Raw genomic sequence first — 22009 nt, 5'->3', positions numbered from 1 at the left:
AGGATTTGTCCCAGCTGTTCCTGAACGCACCACAAAGACAGTTGATTGTTGAGTCTCATTCCCAGGACGTCAAATAGACACATGTTGGGTTGGTAAAGCGTCCCGAGCAGCAACAAAGAGAGAAAATCAGAAACTCTCTGCAGATACGAGACACTAACACGCCTTTTCTCCACATTCCAGCCTCCCTCTCTGTCTGTTTACGGCTTCTTACGGCTTTTACGTCTTTGTCTCGTCTCGCTGCGTCTGATTGGTCCACATCAGTCTGCTGATGTTGGGAAATAACAAGAATCCAGAATTCACCTCAGATGCATCAAACTAAAGTAACAAGACTGTTCTGAAGCTGTGAGGAGGAGAAAGTTCAGATGTTGTCTGCTTACGTTTCTGTAAATCATGTATACACTGAAATTTGTACGTTGATGTCATGGAGAAGAGGGGGTGGAGTCCATTTCAACATTTGTAAGAGTAAAACTACGTGGAAACAGCTGCCTGCCACTGAGACAAAAGCAGACAGAGAACGTGCTGCAAAACCAAAACTACAAGCAAGTCTGAAAAACATCTGAGGTGATGCTGAAATGAGGAGGAATTACTGACTCTCAGTACTCCACAACATCATGAACATCGATATTTAACTTTAATATGAGACGGAGATCTGGCTGAATGCTCTCAGTGGTTTAAAAAGACCCGATGGAGACAGTTTTGTCTCCTGGTGGGTAACAAAGATGACACAGAGTGAATAAACAAGAGGAAGAAGTGAGACTGTTAGAAGATGAAGAAACAAAAACAAGGTCTTGATTTTTATTTCTAATCTCAGTCGAGTTTTAAAAGTGTTGAGTCTTTGTTTTGCAGCGACAGAAACAAGAAGGAGCAGAAACACATCGAGCTGCATGGAAACACCTGAACCACCGAGCCCTCCATCCCCTCCGTCCTCTATTTCTGTCTCCTTCGCTCACAGTTTCCTCTCCAACATCGTATTCGGCTCTCAGGATCATCGTCACGGGTCGAGTCACCTGCGACCCCTCTGGGATGAATGCAAACGTCGAGTCGTGCTGGCAGCAGCGGCCTCGGGCAGGACCGTGTTGGCTGGTGGGTCCACAAGACTGAAAATACCTCCAAAGATATAAACACTGAGTCAGTTTTGATGTGAACACCTACACATCTATACTCACCACAGTCTCCAGCTGCCCTACAAACACCACCGCCGTTATCTTACAATGTTTAAATAAAGAAACAAATGAGTGTGATCACGTTTCATCTCACAGCACCATCAGGCTGATATCTGAGACCTCCATCTCCCCTCCAGGTGATCTGTGATAAACCTGGTGAAGCTGAGACTTTTACATACATGAGTCACAATTAAAACAAGTAACTGCAAGTATTAATATCACCAGCAGACGGTGTCACACAGGGAGACAAAATAAGTGGAATCTGGATGATAAAACAGAGATAACAGAGAGTTGATGATCTCTGTTACACTCTTACTTTAAATTTTTTCTTTATTTTACCCCACATGAGAGAGTATATTTTGAAAAATGAGCATCATGCTGTGGTGAAGAAGACTTGAAACTAACAGCTGAGACCATAAAGTCCTCAGGAAACTGTTCACTGAGGTCATGAATCCAGTGAGAAGCAGTTCGCCCCCCTGCTGGGCTCCGGCTTCACTTCTCAGACACTCGTCCTGGATTAAACCTTCACCGGTCGAGTCTTTAGAGTTTGATAGTCGAGCCATAATATAAAAAAACCTAAAACAAATGATGCTGATGGATTAACCCGTCGCAGGATGAGCTGCTGCACTCTTTCCATTAAAAGGTCGCGTTCATTACGCGTCTTCGCAGCACTAATCTAACAGCTGAACGCCGACAGAGTCGAGCGGTGACGTGGCGTCCTCGTCTGAACCCGGGTCAGTTGGGGGGAAATCAAAGTACTTAGAGGGTCTGCGTGTCTGGAGGCCGGCAGCAGACGGCACACGTGGTTCGGTCGTGATTGAGACCATTTACGATGCAATACAGCAAATATCCTCGACGTGCTCGGAGGATTTGAGGACGGATGATTCATCTTATGGATTTTTTGGATGCACATATGTTCTCAGTCCGGCGGGATGAAGGCTTTAGTTTGCACGAATGTTTGTTTAGTGCAGAAGGATTTAAAGAAAAAGGCAGATAACACGATCTTCGTGCAGCGAAGGGGGGCAGTTTAAATATCGCTCGACAAAGTAGAACAGCAGCAGGAACAAAGAGAAGGAGAATCTGGTGATGCGTCTCATCCGAGTCTGATATTTAAAAAGATGTTTATGACAAAAACTGGTGAATAAACTCAAACTTACAAAACAAAACACTGGATTCAACCTTTTTATAAGTCATAAACACAGAGAAATAACACTTCAGAGCACCGAATGTAGATTAATCCGCCGCTGAAAGTAGTCCCTAAAAAATGTTCCACTTCCTCCTGTTTTTAAACTTGTTTTGTAAAAGAGTTTTGTTTTTAATTGAACAGCGTGTGTTGGTGTTGTCAGTCTGAAGCAGGAAGTTTGGTTTGTTCATGTGCACGTCCACAGCAGCCTGTCAGAGAATCTAATTTAAGTCTTTTCTTCACAACATGAATATATGAAATAAAAGGAAAGCATGCAGAGATTACATGGACCTGCATGTGTCCATTCAAAAAGTGGGCCGCGACACAAAACCACGCGAGGAGGTCGTTTTATTGTCGGGTTTTGTGTCACCAGTGACACGCGTTTTTTTTTTTTAGGTGTCAAACATGAAAGAACAACAACACGAGCCGCAACACAACTCTTCCTAAATACATCCCCTCATGTCCCCGATGCTGAGGAAACTTCTGTTACTTCACTCAGAGATGATGTCCGAAGGTCGAAGGTCAAACTTAGAAAAGAGTGCAGACGCTTTATGTTTTTATTTATCAGTCATCAGAGTTTGTTGAAGAAAATAACTTTATATTAATCACATACAACAAGGAGTTTTAAGGTGGTTATGAAACAGTCTCAGTATAAAACTGATGCCTCTATATGACCTATATAAACAAACAAGACCACCAGGAGGACGATTGGCTGTCACCGGATCAGATTCCTTCTTATTCTGGTTGGTTATATCATGAAGTTTAGTTTATCTTTCATGGCGGAGAGTTGACAACAAATTTAAGAGGCTAACAGTCTGAGTAAAGAAGAGCTGTGTGGCACTAAAACAAAATTTACTGACTATTATGTTTATCAAATAGTAAGATTATCTTATGTGTTTAAAGGTCCCACATTATACTGTTTTTCATCAGTTTCACACAGCTGTCAGAAGTCCAACAACTTATATATTGTTTATTGTTGTTGCTGCTGTTTATTGTTTATTTTTCGATATGCATTGCCCCAAATTCATCTGTGGTCCTGAACTTCAGCTGTCTAATAGTCGCTCTACAGAGCTCTATTCAGAGCAGTCTGTTTCTGTGCCTGCACCTTTAAATGCTAATGAGCTCCGTCTGTCCACGCCCACTTGGAGAGCCCTTCCTGCTACGTCACTCTCAGGAAGGGGAAGCCCCTTGCGTTAGCAGTTAGCATGCTAATGTTTACGGTGGATGTATATATATGTATCGCTGTGGCTCGAGGAGATTTTTTCATTCAACCGAACCAGTTTGACCCAGAACCGGACCCAGAAGGAGAAGCTGCTGAAGAAGTCCAGACTCTGTGGCTGCAGCAGGACGTTTCAGAATGGTTAGTGTGTCTGTATAATGTTAGTTTGTTCGTATGTTTTGTTACGTTTACCACCATGAAGCTAACGGCTAACAGCTAGCGAAAGCTGTGTTTGTCTCCAAACTCTTGGACACTGTTCGCATCGTCTCTGTCTCCAGTCTGCATGTTTCCAGACTTTTTACTGTGACAACCAAACTCCATCGTAATATTATTAACATTAAACTCGCTTCAAACGCCATTGCTTAGCGGACCGAAGCGGAGCTAACTAGTTAGCCGGTTTCCAGCTGACTTCACCAGACTCGTAGCAACTATAAATACTATCAAACCGCAGCGACGCTTCTCGGTGGCTCGGGTGCAGTTTACTGGGTCTGGTATGGTTGGTACTGATCCCTTTACGAGGGTCAGTGTCGAGGCAAAGCAGCTTTGTACTGACCCTCGTTACTGTAGCAGTCAGATGTGAAGCGATTAGCAAACACACACAAGCTAACACGAACCGCAGCCGGCACGTTGTCTTAAAATATGAAACACAACCACCGTCTCTTCTGTTGTTCTGTAGCTGGGACAGAATATAGACACTGATGTTGATTTTTACACTGCTGGACACACTGAACTTCACCTCTCAGATATCTCCTATCACCTCAGAGGAGGTCGGACTATGATAATGACTCCTTTACTTACACAACGACAGGAGCAGAATCTGAACAGCCTGTAGGAGCTCCGTGGTACCAGTGGGGCTGCAGAGACCATGCAGGAACCGCTTTTTGTTTTTGTTTTTTAATGATATGGGACCTTTAATACTGGAGAATAGTGTCAAAAAAAAAAAGAAAGAAAAGCAAATGCGCACAGTGTTCAGATTAAGATCTATAACACAGGAGACGGTGGTGTTTGCATCTCTTCTGTCCACAGGGGGCGCCAGAATCAACCAGAAATTAAAGTTCCTGTAGCTACTTTAACATAACTGCAGTGTGGAACGATCGGAGCATGTTGTTTTGGTTTGTTGCCACAACTTAAATTCATTTTAAATTCCCATTTTTTATATTTTTCAGGCCTTTTGATTTTCATCTTGTTGTCTGGTTGAGATCTGGTGACTTTAATATGTTCATACTCATCCCTCAGTGAGTCTCTCGTGTCGTGTAAGAAAACAACTGCATTAAAAAATGTTTCTTCACTCATTTGCCGACCTACATTTTCACGCCGACCGGGCTGAAATTAAAGTCTGCTGCTGAGAGAAGCGGCAGCTCAGACTGATTACAGAGAGAAACCGGCAGATAGAAACAAGCCGACAGTCTGCACAGCGACGCTTCACAGCAGGCGAAGACGACAGAGGAGACGTGGGAACATTTGTGTGAAAATCTGTGCTTTAAGTTCAAGACGCACCAGTACGACTCTGATCGCTGGGTTTGACCTTAGTTATTATAAAGACGACAAAAAGACCTGAACGTCTCTCATGATCCGTTTAAGATTCAGGCATTTGGGATTTGATCTGGAGATTCACAGCAATCCATCCTATATTTGTCTATACGTTTAAATAACAAATTGGCACATTATAAAAACATGCATGATGTAAACTCAACAACACGTGAAGTGAAGATCATTCATCGATGTCACGCAGCCTGTTTAAGTCAAAGGTTGAACAGTTGGAGCTGCAGCACAAACAAAGAGTGGCTCTCGGTATTATTCACATCAGCAATTCAATCATGTTGCATCTCGGCTTGATTGTGGAACAACCGGGTTAAATTCCGCTGCTCTTCCCAGCGGTCGTGACCTCCTGCCCTCCCGGACACATTAGCAATCTTGCAGAGCGTCGTGAGCTGAATATTCAAGCCGAAGCGCGACGGTCGAGGTCACCGAGTTCCCGTTTCGATCGGTGAACTCTCTGCTAACACTGTGACCAGCGGAGCCTGTTGATCATCCCACTGCTGCAAATCTGAGCAAAACATGAGCCAAATAATAAAAAATACAAAGCAGATTATCTGGAGATGCTGAAATACTGATTATGATTATCATATTATATAATTGCAAGATGCAAGATGAGAACATTGTTGTTGTACACAGAGTTTACTACAAAGAAAGTTTTTCGACAACTCACCTTATCGGTCGCTTAACTGTCCTCCAGGTTACGTCACATTCTGAGATCGACTCTTCTCCACTGGCAGGACGGCGGCGAGCGGAACAAGCTACTGCTAATGTGAGTTGTTCAAAAACTTTCTTTTTATCAAACTGTGTGTACACAAACAATGTTCTCAGTACTGGTGTTCATGTGTAGAGACCCTGGTGATGCTACCAGCAAGTTTCATGTTGTGTTGCGACTTCTCACTGTTTTAAAAATAGAGATTTTGATGCCATCGTAAAAGTGCCCGTAGCACTCCCACTGAAAATGAGTTTTACCTGAAAGCGAAAATACAGTACATCTCTTTTGTCGTAATTATGCTTTTATATGAAGGTTTGACTTGGGTACATTCACAAAACATGCCTAGGTTGCATTTTGGTGAGGGTTCTGCTTTAATGTTTGAAAGTGTTCCTCAGGTTACATTAAGTCTCGCTTGTTGACTTCCTTCCTCTCTCGCTGATTCTCTCCTGGACGTTCTGGCGACAGGCGATCAGATTTTATTTTGGAAGGTTCATCCTCAGGTGTCTTGTTGTGTTTCCTCCCTCGAGATCGTCCTGACTTCTCTCACCTGTCCCTGATTATCCTCCCGTGTTTCTGGTCAATCTGATTTCCTCCTCTTGTTTAAATCTTTCCTGCTCACCTGCGTTTGACTCTCTTTCACTGCCTGATTATTTAAGTCCTCGTCTTCTCCTCGTTGTCTGTTGTGTTCCCACTCTTCAGTCGTGTGATCCTCGTGTTCCCAGTGCTTCTTTGATTTGTACTTTATTTAGTTTTTGTATTTTTGTACTTCTTGCCTGCTTCTTCTGTTTTCTGTTCATGCATTTTGAATATCTGGGTTTTGTGTTTGGACTCCAGCTCTGACAGTCATTCCTTCTCAAATATAGAAAAAGATCAAGTATCTTAATGAAATACCCACGTTCAAGTACCTGTAAATTGCTCTGAGGTTCAGTATTTGAGTCGCTCTCTGCCACAGAGCAAATGATTCAGACGCCGTGTTCGTTAGCGTGCTGCTATGACAACCTCAGTCTCTCCACCAGATGTTGAACCTGCTGCAGGGATCTGCTCTCCGAGGGTCCGTCGCTGATGTTCGATGATCGGGTCTGGCTCCAGTTTCACCCCCGGAGGCTTTGAGCGAGGTTGAGGTCAGAACTCAGAGCTCAGAGCAACACAACCTTCATTAAGATTTCTCCACACTGAAGAATAAACAGTCCCAGACGACTGAAAGTATCTGGATGGTTAAATAATCCTTCAAACTGCGTCTCACTGCAGGCGCTCGGCCCTCGAGGCTTGACATATGAACGAACACGTCGTCAGAACATTTTCTCAGCAGTGCAGCGAAGTGGCTCTTAATCTTGGGAAAATTAATTATGACATGAAAACAATGTCTAGCACTCAGTGACCTGCTGCTGAGAAGAGCACAATGATTCCTCGGTGCTTCAACAGGGGGCGCCAGACTGCAGTTGTTAATCAGGGGTTTGCATGAAAGGTCCTGCAGGCTGTTATTAGTTTGAGGGAGACGGATCTTGTTTGTGAGGTTACACAAAGTTTAACTTGAGAAACATCTTGGTCCTGGTGCTGCTCGCTCTCTGCTTCCTGTTTGTTTTTGGTGTCAGACTTCAGACTCTGGCCCGGCTCGGCTTGTTTGTTTGTTGTCATTTTTTTTCCCGTGGCATCTCTCTGACCCCGGAGCACAAATGGCCGACCGCTGGACTCACCCAGCTGTACGAGCAGAGCCGGCAGCAGGACATCCATCTGACTGCTGCAGTTCCCCCCCTCTCTGAAATAAAAACCCATCACATAAGCTTCTTATGCAAAGCAGAAAACACTGTGTAATCTCCCCGTGTGTCGCTGCCTCTCAGTGTGTCTGAGCCGGTGTCAACACTACTACCACCACCAGTTACTTCCCTGCTTTCAGTTCCCCCTCATTCTGCAGCTACTTAAGGAAATCACGACAACCTCCAATTTAATGTTCGGTGGCGTATTACTCAGCTTTTTCACCTTCAGATCCCAAAACACATATATTCCCTTCTCACCTGCAGTGATTTATATCCATCTGGATTTGTTCTGGTGTGAGCTGCCGAAATCACAGGGCCTCAAAAAACTACAACAGCGGTGACTCTTTACAGGAATCACTGCGCAGTGACTCAAGATGACATGTGGACCTTTGTTGTGAGCAGTTTCATACAGGAACTATTTTGTTTCTAGTGAACTGCTGCCAACTGTTTCACTCCATCTACTCACAGACAAGAGGCTCAAACTTGTGACGGCTCCGGATGTAAACATTAATAACGGCCTTTAAAGTGAAACTCTCGTCAAAATGCAACCATACCGTATTTTCGTTTTCATGTCAAACTCATTTTCAATGGGAGTGCTACGGGCACTTTAGCGATAGCGTCAAAATCTCTATTTTTAAAACAGTAAGAAGGCTCAACACAACATACAAACAGAAGGTTTTTGAACAGCTCATGTTAGCAGTAGCTTGTTCTGCTCGCCGCCGTCCTGCCAGTGGAGAAGAGTCGATCTCAGAATGAGACGTAACCTGGAGGACAATTAAGGTGGAACGCTCCTAAAGCTTAGTTCCACATAAACGGACAGATGGTTTGTTGTTAGCGAACACACAAGAGATCGACTCTTCTCCACTGGCAGGACGGCGGCGAGCTGAACAAGCTACTGCTAACATGAGCTGTTCAAAAACCTTCTTCTTAGTAAACTCTGTGCACACAAACAATGTTCTCAGTGCTGGTGTTCATGTGATGTCTTCAAAACTCTGCAGCTTAAACCAAATAAATCTAGATGGATAAAACTGAAAAATATGTGTTCTTGATGTTGAAATCTAAAGATCGCACTCAGGTCCAAATACGAGCAAACAAGTACTCAAACTGTCCTCTTTCGTTACTTGAACTTACTTGAAACATTTGATAATCTTTTGAAAAAGTGATGATTTGTGAAAGATTAAACCACGTTTTTTTGATTTGTGACCCTTTATAAAACAAGCTGTCTGGTTTTCTCGTGTCTCAGTTGTCTTTGACTCGTTAACAGTTCCAGCAAACAGAATTTTTCTCCTCAGAACTTCCCACATGGTTTCAGTTCTGTCACAGTTTGAGGGCTGAAAGAGGTAAAATGATCCGTTATTTAACAAAATCAAAAGATTAGAGAATAGTTCAGAAAATAGAGACAGAGTTGTAGATCAGAACTTTGTTTTCTCTTCTTCCCTGTCTTAATAATCATCTGACAGCCTTCCAGATGTATCTGATGGCTGTTTGGACGGGTCGGGCCCACAGGTTGGGAACCACTGGACCTGGAACAGCTGATGATGACGTCAGAGAGAATCATAAAAACACTCACAGGAGAACTTTGACACGTGAAATGCAGTTTTCTGTTTCCTTCAGTATATTTTTTGGATGTTCTTACAGCATAATAGAGTTTTTCTACATTGCGGTACCGGTCCGTTTACTTAACTAACGGACTTGAAAACCGCTGTGGGTTCTTCTGGTTCCAGTGTTGTGTTCTGGTTTTTATTGTCTCACCACAGTCTGTTTTATATTGAAGGATTCCTGACCCGCCTTCAAAACCTTTATTAGATTAAACTGTTACTCAAATGTTTTGGATGGTGGAAGTGGTCCGTCTGTTTCCAGAACCATGTGTTCTGGTTTGTTGCATTACTGTTTTCGTACGTGCACCACACGATGCCACAAGTGTTGACTTTCAGCTCCCTTTAAGGCCGGACCTTTCTGCACAGCTGAGGTCGGCGTCAGACTGTCATCGATCCGGCGCCGCAGGATCCGAGTACAAGTCGGACTTGGTGGAGAGTAATTTTGATGAAACACAACAAACTGCCAAATAACTTCCTCCTCATCTGAACTCATGTGGTTCCATTCAGCTGTCCAACAAAAAAAGGAAATTTAAAAACAGTTCGTATGGATTTAGTCACCTCATGATGACCCGTCAGAACTAAACCCAACTCCACCCTGAGCTGTAACGTGACGCGTACACACGACTGTCAGTGTCACTAATCTAACAATAAAAAATAAAGAATTTGTCAAGCAATTAATTAGTTTAATGATGATACATCTGCTCTGAGTTTGACCTGTAACGGAGCATTTATGCTCTAATTCAGCTCCGAGCTCCAAGTCCTGCTAACAGAACCACAGTCCAGTCCGGACTGAAACGAAAAGGGCTTTTATGGTTGTCGCTCCGACACTGTGGAACAAACTCTTCACCTGATATCAAAGCAGCTGAGTCGGTGACACATCTTTAAAAAGCTGTTAGAAACACACCTGAGCAGACGAGCGTTTCAATCAAATTTTCTAAGTTTTATTTCCATGTTTTATATTTCTTGTTTATGGCTCTTTGTATTTTGTGAAGCTCCTTGTAACTTTGGTTTAGAAATAAATTCACATCATCATTATTATCAGTGTTGGAGCTATTTGTTGGTCATTAGTTTGATTATTATTTTGTTTTGTGAATTTGGGGAACACCTAGGATTATATAGGCAGAGGGATGGTTTTCTACCAGAGTGAGACCGGCAGGATCTATTTGTTCTTTGTGGTGGCTCTTTGATTTGTATTTTGAAGTTTGATTTAGTTATTAGTATCATAACTGTCTTCTATCGCGACAAAACTGTAAGGAAACGTCTTCGAAAAACATAAATTATAAATATAGGTTTTTAGTGAAGTTGCCTATTTTGATTTCATTATTTATTTTCTTACTTTTTCTGTTAATATTTGGCTTTAAATCGTTTTTCCCCCCTGATGTTTACCTTCATTAAGTTTTAACATGTTATTTATTTATATAAGTTTAAATCCAAGAACATTTAATTTGCATTCTTCTTTTCTTAAATTAAATAAATAATGAACTAAACTTCAGCTGTGCCAAAATAAAAACCCGCCTCACGCACGAGCTGTATTACTTTAAATCTCACGAGCCACGAGCCGTTTGATGCACGCTGACGTAACGTGACGTCGCCTCACGCACGTACAGTAAAAGCTGTAAACTGTGACAGGAAGCTGTTCAGCCACAATCTGACCGCCGTGTGTGTTCACGTACACTTCTTTAAAAAAACATGCGCACGTGTGAAGGTAAACATCTGCACAGGTGTCGCTGGCCGTGCCTTCGCGCGCGCGCGCGCACACACACTTCACTGTACGTCACTCTTCCGCTCACTGTAAACATCGTGTTCCTCCGCCGGTGGTCACAGGAAGTAGTGCGGCGGAGATTCGCGCTGCTGAAAGTGCATCGGAGGCTTTTAGGAGCTTTAATTGTGTTTAACACGTTTCTAACAACACGTGGTTATTTAACATAAAGCGGATATAATGTCATTTCATGCAGAGACGCTGTTCGCCAGCTTGTATCTGCTCCGCTGCGCAGATGTACAACTTATATCTTCGTCAGCGGGTCCGTATGATGTCGTTTTTAATCTTAACACGTGACTATGAAGCTTTGAAAACACTTCAGAGTTGTGTAGTTGTGTGTGACCACATGTTCCGACTGTTAACCCTCATTTAATATTAATAAAACCAGTTAAAGCGGAGCGGGTGCGCGGAGACCCCGCCGGGCGGAGGGATATAAACTCTTAACACATGATGTCGCCAGCGGCCCTTCCTACTCCGCCGCGCACCTCCCAGCGCTGCTGTGATTGGCGGAGGCGGCGCGCTCGGCTCGCTCCCATTGGCCCGCGCCGCCCGTCAATCATAAAGCAGTGCCCACAGGATAAGATAGGCACCATTTGCCATAACTAAATAGTTACCTTGTACATCAAGTAAAGGGAGAATTGTTTTTAATTGGCAGCCCACCGCGGCCGGCGGACTCTTACCTGCTCCTCCACGCGCTCACACCTGCTGAATGCAACACAGTGTGACGTCTGACGCTCCCGTGTCATCCAGCAGATGTGGATACAGAGCTCGGGTAAGTCTTCAAGCAGCTTGGATATTTGTCTCATTTGTGTTATTGCCTCTTCCTGTGTCAGTTGCGTGTGTGTGTCGGTGTTGTGGTAACTGTGCGGTGCTGCTGGCTGCCCGACCCGCAGCACCGCAGCCTCCTTCTGTGGGTTTTTTTTTTTCTCCGTGTGTGTCAAGGACACGCAGCGCTGCTTCGTGTAGTTTCTGTTGCCAAGTTAACATCAGTGTCACACTTACAGCTGCTTCCATCCCGTCTTGTGTACTTGCGTGCACGTTTCCCCGCCTGTCCCGCACCTCCTGGAAACAAACGCCCCGCAGCCGGCTGCCGCTGCTGCTGCCGCTGCTGGTGATGATGATGATGATGATGATGATGATGAGGGTTTCGTGCGTTTTGTGTGTGCGCAACAGTCAAACCGCTCCATTAAGGGGAGCTGTCAGGGGAAGATTTACGACAAGTGTCAGGCTGTGAGTGTGTGTTTTTCGTGTTGGATGTGATTTCTCTTCATTCCTGCAAAGTGGATTTAATGGCAACTTTTTATTTTTTATTTTATCGCGCCATCAATTTGGTTCACGCGTCAGATGGCAGCGCAAAGTGGGCAGATAAAGAGAGAAAGCGGCGCTGTGCCTCAGGATCTCTGTAGTTCTTTATATTAAAAAAAGAGCGAAACGCACACACATTTATATTTATATATATCCTTAAAGCTGTTGTGACTGCCGGATCATTTTATGTCTCTTTCATGAGCCCATTTCCGACAATTGTGCACTCATCGCTGTGCGTAATTGCTTTTCTCCCGGGAGAGAGCGAGTGCCATCAAACTTCTAATTTCCTCCTCCAACCCGGAAACCATTTTGCTCGTGGAAGCAGCCCTGTGTTAATGATGGCATCAATAAACCCCGAATAAAAACTCCTGTCAAGTTAGCTCTGAAGGTTTCTGTGGCTCCTGGTTTGGCTGCAGCTCAGGAGAGGCAGGTGACTGGGATTAGAGGGCAACAAGACAATGAGAATGTGTCTCTGGAGGGAAGTCTCGGCTGTCAGGAGGCAGGAGGAACTGTTATCTATTACATCATTATCTAGTGCAGCAGAGGGGATGTGCTGCAACACGGACAGATGAGTGTAGCGCCTGCAGGTAAAGTCCAGGTTGCCAAAAAGGTGTCACGGAGGGATCTCGAGGGAGACAGTCCAGATAAGGGTGCTGAGTCCCGGCAGTCGGAGGAGGAGGTGGAGAGCCGGATTAGCCGTTTCTACGCGAGCTGCTGGCAGGAGGACGCCTCTGGTGCTCAGCGCTGCCAGTGTTTGACCAAATAAGACACGAGTAAACTGTTATGATAAGACCCTATTGATTCCTCAGAGAGGAAATCAACTTGTTAAAACTGATATCAGAGAATCTGCAGCAAAGAGCTCCAGTCGAACACACCGCAGAGACGACAGGCGGCGTGAGAGGAAACGGCTCTCGACACCACGAGGTGGCGACAGCGTGATGTGACGTTTGGATAAACAAACCGCTGTTACGATAAAACAGTGTTAGCCTCTCGTTTTCGCACCACGCTCGCTATTATAGCCGAGAATATGTGTGATTAAAAGATGCAAATGGCGCCATCGAAGAGGCGTTGGCGAAAAATGGGTGAAAGTACGGATACTACAGCGGCAGAATCGAGGAGCTTTCCTTTTATTTATCCATTCCCAGAGTGATTTTTTGAAAAAGACCCTGACATTGGCAGGAAAAGGTTGCACGTTCGAGTCCCTAGAATACAACCCCAACACCAAACGTGTCCTGCAGAACTGCTCCTGAAACTCTCAGTTGAGACAGCATCAGATCAGATCGCTACATAAACCCCAGACCATCAATATTAATCATAAAACTGAGGCATCACGAGTCAGGATTTTTTTTCAGGTGTTGGAAATAACAAGCCGACAGGTCTGAAGTGGAATCAGAGTCAGAACTGCGTCCAAAGACGTCGTGCCGACATCAGATCTTCTTCCGTCTCTCATCTCGCTGCTTTTCCTTTTTTCAGTCTAAAGCTCCAAAATCTTCTAACCTGTTTTTGAAAGTTCTCCACCGTTTGAAGCAAACCGGTATTAGTTCAACAAAATCCAGCGACTTGTGAGTTTTGTCAAATTTCACCATGGAGACGCGTTTCATGTCGGCACCTTCTCTTATTGTCTGAGGTGTGAGCGAGCGAGCGAGCGAGCGAGCGTGGGGTTTTGGCTGACAAACAAAAATAAACGCTCTGTTGTTTTTCTGACGTTGTCAAGATGTCAAAGCTAATAGGAGCTCTGAACACACACACACACACACACACACACACACACACACACACACACACACACGCACCTTATCTCCTGCTGTGAGATGTGACCAATGCCGACTTCTCTGTGACATTATTGAAGGCTCCTCATCGTCCTCTCCTCTCTCCTCTCCTTACATTACGTTCACGTCAGCGGCGTCTCTGGTTTCTCCTCGGTCTCTGGAGGGCTTCTCTCTCCCCCCCCCCCCTTTTTTTTTCACTCCTGTGCTCACGCAGGAACACAATCCATAAATTGAAGCAAATATTGTAGCTGGACTTGTTCGGTGAAAAGGGGCTTAAGTCTGCTGATAACTTATGGGCTCAGCTCCAGTAATGGGCTTTTGTGTCCCTGAGAAGCGTGACTGCAGGCGAAGCTGTACGACGGAGCGAAAGCTTCCAGTGCCAGGACACACACACAAAAAAAACTTAAGGAGACAGTTTTTATAGTGAAAGTAATCTTGGAATTAATTCCCCTGAACATCCATCCAAATTCTCCCCAAGGTTTTTTTTTTTTTTGTTGTTTTTTTTTTGCGAGGGACTGAAGCTGAAGCCATGTGCTCCATCGTGTGCTCTGCTGGCTACAGTCAAAACACAGCGGGAGGAAAGAAACGAGCCCAGCTCCTCCTCTGCCTCCCTGTTTCTGTTCATTTGAGGAAGTACAATCATTCTCTCCTGCCGCAGCTTCCTGCCGAATTGCAAACACAGGCGGTGGGCCGGCGTGCTCTCCAGACATTACAGAGTCTGTCAGAGGCGTCGTGAAGGACGGAGGGCTCGGCCACGTCGCTTCAGCATGTAGAAGTTCAGTGTGAGGTCGTTAAGCGTGTGTGTGTGTGTGTGTGTGTGGATGCACCAATCACACCAGAGTTTAGTTTATATTATGGATTAATCTGTTATTGTCCTACTTAATCAATTTGACATGTTTTCCTGTAAAACATCAGAACGTTGTGGAATGAATCTGCACGCTTACGAGACGTCCTCAGACATCGTACTCATATATCAGTGTTTTCCTTGCGTCTGTGGGTGCAGTGTCACCTTATTTACACCAGTATTATATCCATCTGTGTATATAGATAGTAAGTAAAGCTGAAGCAGTACACTGGGGACAAACTCCAGCTATTACAGCTGACATTTAGTCAGTTTTGATTCTCTCCATGTTGAGTAATGTGCAGAAAATCCTGTATATATATTTCATATCCTGTAATATGACAGAAGAAAACTCCCAAGACTTCCAGTTTCCCTTTTATTATTAGTGAGAGGAACAAAGTTTTTAAGCCTAATTTCTAACGAATATGTCGTTCTGAATCTTAAAAAATGTTAACTTTAAGGTCCGTTACCGCTCACACAAACTTCTATTTTCCGTTGTTTTCAGAGCACTTTGAGGATTTTTCTGCCAGTTTAACGTCTGTATTTTGTGGCCAGCCTGCAGAAGTTTGTGTTAAAGTGAAATAAAATTTAATCTGCGAAGGAAGATTATTCAAAATTTGACTTGTTGCTGAACTAAATCTCAGCTGGTTCCACTAAGTGTCCTACGAGGAGCTACGAGCGGTTAGCGTAGCCGCTCTCACGTCGGTGACTTCGCTTCGAGTTTGATTTACCGGCCGGCTCCGCTGGTGGTCGCGCTCTCCTGCTGCTCATCTGATTGGTTGAAGTAAGCCTGTGACAGACAGATGGTTCGTCCAATCACGTGCCAAATATTTTGCCTTTTTTTCCCAAAGCATTGTTCCTTGCTGTTGCCAGATCGTTCTGTGTGACAAACTATCTGTCACCCTCAGGTTAAATATGAATATTATTGAAAATCACTTAATCGTTTAAATCTTATTCTCTGGTTCCAGTTTGTCAGATGTTTTGTTGCATGTTTGATATAATTGTAAATTACATATCTTTGGTTTATTTGGGAGGTGTCAGCCTGGACTCAGACAACATGTGGTGGACATTTATCTTATTTTCTGACATTTCCAGATAACATGATAGAAACAGAGGCGAACACCGGCTCCTAAATGTTTCTGTTCTTTGAGACTCTCGAGCAGAGAGGAGAGGAAATCAGGTTCAAACCGATTCGTTTGAATTAAAAACTAAAGAGCAAGTGAGCAGCGACACATTAATCCCCTGACAGATTTTCCGGAGCTCTCCATTAGTCAAGACCCTCCAGACTCTCACGGTGGAACCGGAGCGGCTTCAATGTGCGCTGTAATTTTAACCGGGGTCTAATTTTCACTAATCAATTTGTTTGTTGGCCAGGCTGAGTATTGACGGGCTGTAATCACTGCTGAGGCCAGCCGGAGCAGAAAATGACATCATGGCGCTGTGGAGGTTTTTAAAGTTAGTGTTCTGGACGGAGAGGAAGGAGAGCGTTGGGTTTGGAGGCGAGCTGAGCGACCGTAGCCTCCCGACACCTCATTGATTTGGCTGTTTACCTCTTCGCCCAGCACTCGTACAGTAGAGCAGCTTTCGTTGGACATGTGTTTTCTCTGTGCGCTCGCCTACAGCTGACCCACGACGGCAGGGGGAAAAAAAATTAAAAAAACCCTTCTTGTAAGCCGGGGTTAGACGAGCACGCCCCCGCGACTGCTGTCGAACTGAAAGCCCTCACCCCGCGAGCCGTGCTCCTTTTCAGAAGACGGACGAAGCGCTTCAGCAGAAAGGAGCAATTACTACCTGCTCTGCTCGTGTTGCTTTCATGGCCCTCTTTTGTGTGCTGATTCCAGGGCAGATTTTGTCCGCGGCTGTTCCCACGCTGAGCGAGGAGAACAGGAAGAACTCAGCGGCGCAGCAGGCCTCTGCCTTCTGCTATTATGGCTATGATTCAATCATGGCAGGGCAGCGTTTTACCCCAGCACACCGAGAGAGGGAAAGAACCGTCCTCTCTCGCTCTCCGTTAATGGAACTTAAAGCCAAAGGTGTTTTTTTTTTTTTTTTTTTTTGCACAAAGAGGAGAGCATCAGCCACTTAATGTGGGAAGTAACAGCAGCTAGCCTCACCTCACAATCCACTCTCCCCCCTGCTGCACTTTCAAAATGGCCTCCCCTTCTTCTGCGCTCGCAGCCAGAGAATCAACACGCAGGGCGGAGGAACCAGACCGGGCGAGATGCGCCTCTCCCGGCGCTGCTCATCACGCCTACTGTTTGTTTGCTTTGGCCTGAACCGGAGCGGCAAAGTCGAGTGTAGTTACAGTTTTTTTTTTTTTTTTATTTGGATTCGCTTCATGTTCAGTTTCACGTTCCCAAATTAGCAGCAAAGCAAAGCAAAAGTTATTGTGACTCACAAATTCGCAGTCGCTGCTCACGTTCGAGCAGCATTAATGGCAGCGTGGGAGGATTTTTTTAATGCCGCCTCACCCGTGAATGAACTCGTCTCTCTTTGAGTAAACTCTCAACGGTTAAACACAAAGGTGAAGGTGAGAATGACGTCATAGTGCCAACATGTCTGACGATCGATGACATCAAAAATCTTGAACAGTCGATTTGTCAGTTATATTTTTATCTGCAGATGATTCGATGGCGGTCTGGTGTGTTGACGGCTGTTTGGATCGCTGTTGAGAGGACGCTGATGATGTAATTGTTAATGTTTTCACTAGTTTCTTTCACTTATTCTGTAATCAATCGGGTTAACCTAATCAACCATCAGTCATCATGGACACTGATGAGGCAGGAGAGTCAGAAGATGGCAGGTGATCCTGGATCAGGCAGCCGGATGTTTATATCCTGACATTTCAGAGAATAAACACTGAGTGAACGATTGTTTCGGCTGCGTCACCCTCCCCCAGTTGTTACTCGTTACTGGAAGGAGAGAACTCGCAGAGCTGAAACGATTTCGATTCCTGTACATGTGGCTGAGCGTGAACCTGCTCTTCTCTCCAGCTCTCATTTTCACAGCAGCTGCGAACGCTTGAGGAATAAAAAAAAACGAATCCCAGCATCCGATCCTGTCCAGTCTGCAGTCAGCTCTCAGAATCAGCTCGGTTTGGTTTACTGTCGTCAGTCTCACCTTCATGAAAACACTGAACCGAAAGCACCGAATAAACCTCTCGAACACACTGCTGAAATTCTCATTCACCAGATTTGTGATTTGGCATTTCCTGATATTGATCATAATTTGTATTTTGGTGGTTCATTTTTCTTAAAATGTTGAAACTGGTTCTGAAAACATTTTGGACATGTTTAAGACCTGGAACTGATGAATTGATAAGTCGATCATCAGTAAATGTAGTTCAGGCGCTTTAAAAATGGATAAAACAAACCATTTGAAGACGGAGCTGTGAAGGGTAATCAATTAATTCTCTCATCAGCTGTTTGATTTTCAGAAAACTGTTTTCAGAAAATCCAAAATCTAAATTTCAGCTTCTTCAATGTGAATGTTTTCTCTTTCCTCCTGTGACAGTAAACTGAGTATTCTCAGGTTTTGGAAAAAAACACAATATTTTTATCGAACAGCTAATCAATCAATAAATCAATCAATATATTAGCTGACCGTCAGATTGATTGGCGTTGTGAATCATGGTTGATGGCGGTCCTGTTGCCTGAGCTTCTTGTGACTGTTTCTCACTCTTCACTGACGTTTTGTCGACCGAACTCTCTTTTTTTTATTGATTGATCAGGACAACAAACTAATGATGGTTGTAATTAGTTGCAGCCCAGTAAAGAGTTCCAGCTGTGCATGCTCAGTGTAATTGTCCCCGCTCGGACCCTCGGGGGGCCACAGTGAAGGATCAGGGTCCAGAGGAGTCGTGGCTGCGGGGCGACAACCCGCCTTACTTACACAGGACTTAATCCCCCCCCCGTCCTCCAGTGAGCTCCTAATTGAGCCATCAGCTGCTGATCTACGGGTTAAACATCAATTAAGTTAATGAGCATATAGAGAGGAGGAGGAAGAGGAGGAAGAGGAGGAGGAGGAGGAAGAGGAGGAGGAGGAGGAGGAGGGTGGGGGTCTTCAGACCGGAGGGCAGGGAGTGGATGCAGACCCGCCCTGAGGAGGATGGAGGTCGGTTGTTGGTTTAGCTGTGTTTGTGTTGGACCGGCTGCCGTCTGAGCTCCTCAGCTGCTGCCGGACACTCGGACACGTTTTCAGCTGATGTCGTCATCGTCGCTGTCAGGTTTTAGTTTTCACACCACAAATGTTCAAAGTAACGAGATCCAAGATCGTTTCTCAAATTAAATGTAGCGCCGTCCTGTCGGACTTCACGGTTCATCTTCAGCACCTCAACGTGAAATCCAGTTTTACTTTCATGACTTGAAATTGAATCTTGAAAACTAGAAACCGTGTTCAGAAGCAGCCGAGCGTCTCGCTGAAGGTCTCGTGCTGATGGAGGTCGTACAGAAACATCTGGACTCAACTGAAACTGTCTCAGAAGAAGCGAAAAGTTCCTCGCCGTCCGTTTAATCAATAAAATGCTGCACATGAAGAAGTGACATCATCAGCGGTCCGACCCGCCAAAGAAATCAGATTACAGACAACACATTCTCAGATTTCTGTATATATTAGATTTAATTGAAGTATCCAGATAGTTATGATGTCGTCATGATTTCAACCCATCTCGGAACGAAAATCTGTTTCCAGTTCTGATTAAAATCCCACAAATCTGTCTGTAATTATTTGACTATGTAACTGTTTTGTTATTGTAATTATTTGTCTCCTCCTGGTTTTAAAGGCTCTGTCACAGTGAATTGATGTAATTTTTCTGACATGTGACGGATGATTATTGATCCGAAATCTCATTGTGTTCAGATTTTGTACCAAGTGCCAATATTGATATCAGGATATTTGATCAAAAATATGATATTGTCATCCAGTCCTGACATTGATAATGTGCTTTTGAGGAGAGAAAATGTTATGTATAGCAGCACGTGCAGCTAAAGTTCAGTTTTCTCAGGATTTTAGTCTTATTGATACTCATGAAATCTTTGATATAATATACGTACGTCCTGCTCGGTGTCCTGAGGTGACTCGGCAATAATAATTGAAACTGAAACTTCATCAGAAGAAAAACCAAAACCCGCCCACGCTCTCTGATTGACAGGTCATCTGTGGAAGTGCAGCTGCAGCGGCGAAGAAATGAAGCGGCCGCCTCGTAGATTACAGCCTGAAATGACATTTTTAAACGTATTCACCCTCGCCGAAAGCTTTTGAGGAAATTAACGATTAAGCCTTAAAAGTGTTTTGTGCAAAACAAATCCCATCCGTCTGTGAGGAGGGATGTTTAAGAATGTCATCTGTCCCCCCGAGAGAGCGGCGCCGTTAGTTTGTTTAAATAAGAGTGAGCCGGGTCGGACGGGGACTCGTCACAGCGCCTCTGGTGTGTTTTTGTTATGATGGCAGACGCTTGATAATATCAAACTTCCTCATTATTTGACTCGATGATCAGAGATTCTCCTTTTGAGTTTGTGATGCTGCAACACGCTGCAATTTGTCTTCCTGCTCGACTTGATCTGAGGAAACGGTCTCTGAAGGGGTCAATGAAGAGTCAGACGTGTCCAGTGTGCGAATCCACTTGTGGAAAACGCTTCCTGCCATGTGAAATTGATCATTCAATATTTAACAAACACAGATGATTCAATCTTTTAAACGCGTAATTATTTTATAAGCAGAGCTCTTAAGATGACTCATAGATTTAATAGAATCCCAAAATGTGCCGCCGCTTTCATGTCAGCAGTTTAGCGCTCTTCATCGACTCGCTGAGACGTTCAGCCGCAGAGCGAAACTTTGAAGTCGGAGCGCTCGACACGACATCGCGTGTCAATTATAGACGCGTTTCCTCTGAGATGTGACGTGATTGACATTTTTTAAAAAACATTAATTTAGTGATAAGCAGAAGGTGATGTACGACTCCACTGTCTCTGTTCGCTGTGTCGAACTGTGGAAACGTGTCGCTCGTCTTCAGATGTGGTGAAAATGCAAACTGTTTACTTCCAGAATTGGTTCCTGAGCTTTTGTTTATTTCCTCGTCCTTGTAAACTTGGACTCCACCGGTACTCATTTGTTGTAATCAGTGAAATATGATCTGAAACATTAGGAAGTTGTGTTGCTATGAAAACAACCTGATATGTTTGTGGCGACTGCCGGTCTCAGCTTTCAGCAGGAAAGCTGGACCTTGGATTCCTGCGTGCTGGCGTTTCCCCCGACTGTCACCCCGGCCTGAATTATAATCAACCTTTCTGTGGTTTACCGCGGACTTTCCAGTTCATCTCACCGATAAACAGCAGCGGAGAATTCCTCCGCTCGCTCCTCTCAGATGATGGATTGTGGGGAAGTAGGGCAGCAGGGTGGCCTGGACTTTACGCAGACCTGTCTTGTAATCTCAAAGGTCACGGGATTGTGTGCGAGGCGTTCGGGCCAAAGTGCCCTTGAGCTGGACGCTAAACTACCATCCTGCTGCTCTGATTTCATTTGGTTTGTAGAAACATGAGTCAGGCAGCGCGGCAGGTCGGCTCACGCTGCTCACTGCAGTCGTTCTGTGAAGATCTGTTACATAAAATGTGAAAAAACGGAAATGAGATTTTTATATAAAAAGAAAAAAAAAACCTCTGTGTGGTAAATCCCTACACAGTTGTTGATTTTTTTTCTCTCTTTCTAAAAATACTCAGTTCAGGGCACTAAATATATCCGGTCTGCCTCGGAAGAAATTGCTGGAAATAACCCGCTTTGGAGCCAAAATGGAAATCTGTGCTGACCTCATTCTGACTGCGAGGTAGAAAACAAGCGAGTGAAAACACTGACGGCACGTAATATTTATTTTGATCGGGGATTATGGAATCCGTAGGACTCTGGACATCTCATTACATTTCATCTCCGGGTGTCAGTGCCGTTTTGTGATCTCGCTCTCTCGCTCTTTCTCTTTTCTCCCTTTCTGCAGTCGGTCGGCGAAGCACTTTATCCAGATTAAGTTGTGTTTTCCTTCCTTTAATATTCTCTTTACAAACCGAGAGTGAGGTCATCTGATGCAAAGCCGCCACAAATGGACGTTGCATCGGGGCGTGCGGCGAGATCAGAGGACGGTGGTCCTGGATCAAGACACAACTTACCGCCTCTATGTGGGTT

The 22009-nt window shown here is 44.5% G+C and overlaps 1 protein-coding gene and 1 long non-coding RNA gene across 12 annotated transcripts in view; one reads left to right on the top strand and one right to left on the bottom strand.

Annotated features, from left to right (window-relative positions):
- Positions 1-769: 769 nt before the first annotated feature.
- On the bottom strand, positions 770-12193 carry LOC119005853. Its single transcript, XR_005070601.1, has 2 exons — positions 11608-12193; positions 770-1107 (listed from the first exon to the last, which is right to left on the bottom strand). It is a non-coding gene; the product is annotated as an uncharacterized LOC119005853 (long non-coding RNA).
- Positions 11064-22009, top strand: part of mef2d (myocyte enhancer factor 2d) — a 102953-nt gene continuing 92007 nt past the window's right edge. The window contains exons 1-2 of one of the 11 annotated variants that reach the window (XM_037073872.1): positions 11064-11189; positions 11583-11699. The gene's annotated coding sequence lies outside the window, so the exon portion shown is untranslated. Of the gene's footprint in view, positions 11190-11294; positions 11700-22009 lie in introns of those variants that run through there. The other 10 variants (XM_037073874.1, XM_037073871.1, XM_037073878.1 and 7 more) reach the window with 10 other exon arrangements.

This window comes from Acanthopagrus latus, chromosome 17, assembly GCF_904848185.1.
Source record: "Acanthopagrus latus isolate v.2019 chromosome 17, fAcaLat1.1, whole genome shotgun sequence".
Taxonomy (NCBI): Eukaryota; Metazoa; Chordata; class Actinopteri; order Spariformes; family Sparidae; genus Acanthopagrus; species Acanthopagrus latus.
The sequence above is the reverse complement of the archived record's forward strand: the minus strand, read 5'-3'. Positions and strand labels throughout refer to the sequence as shown.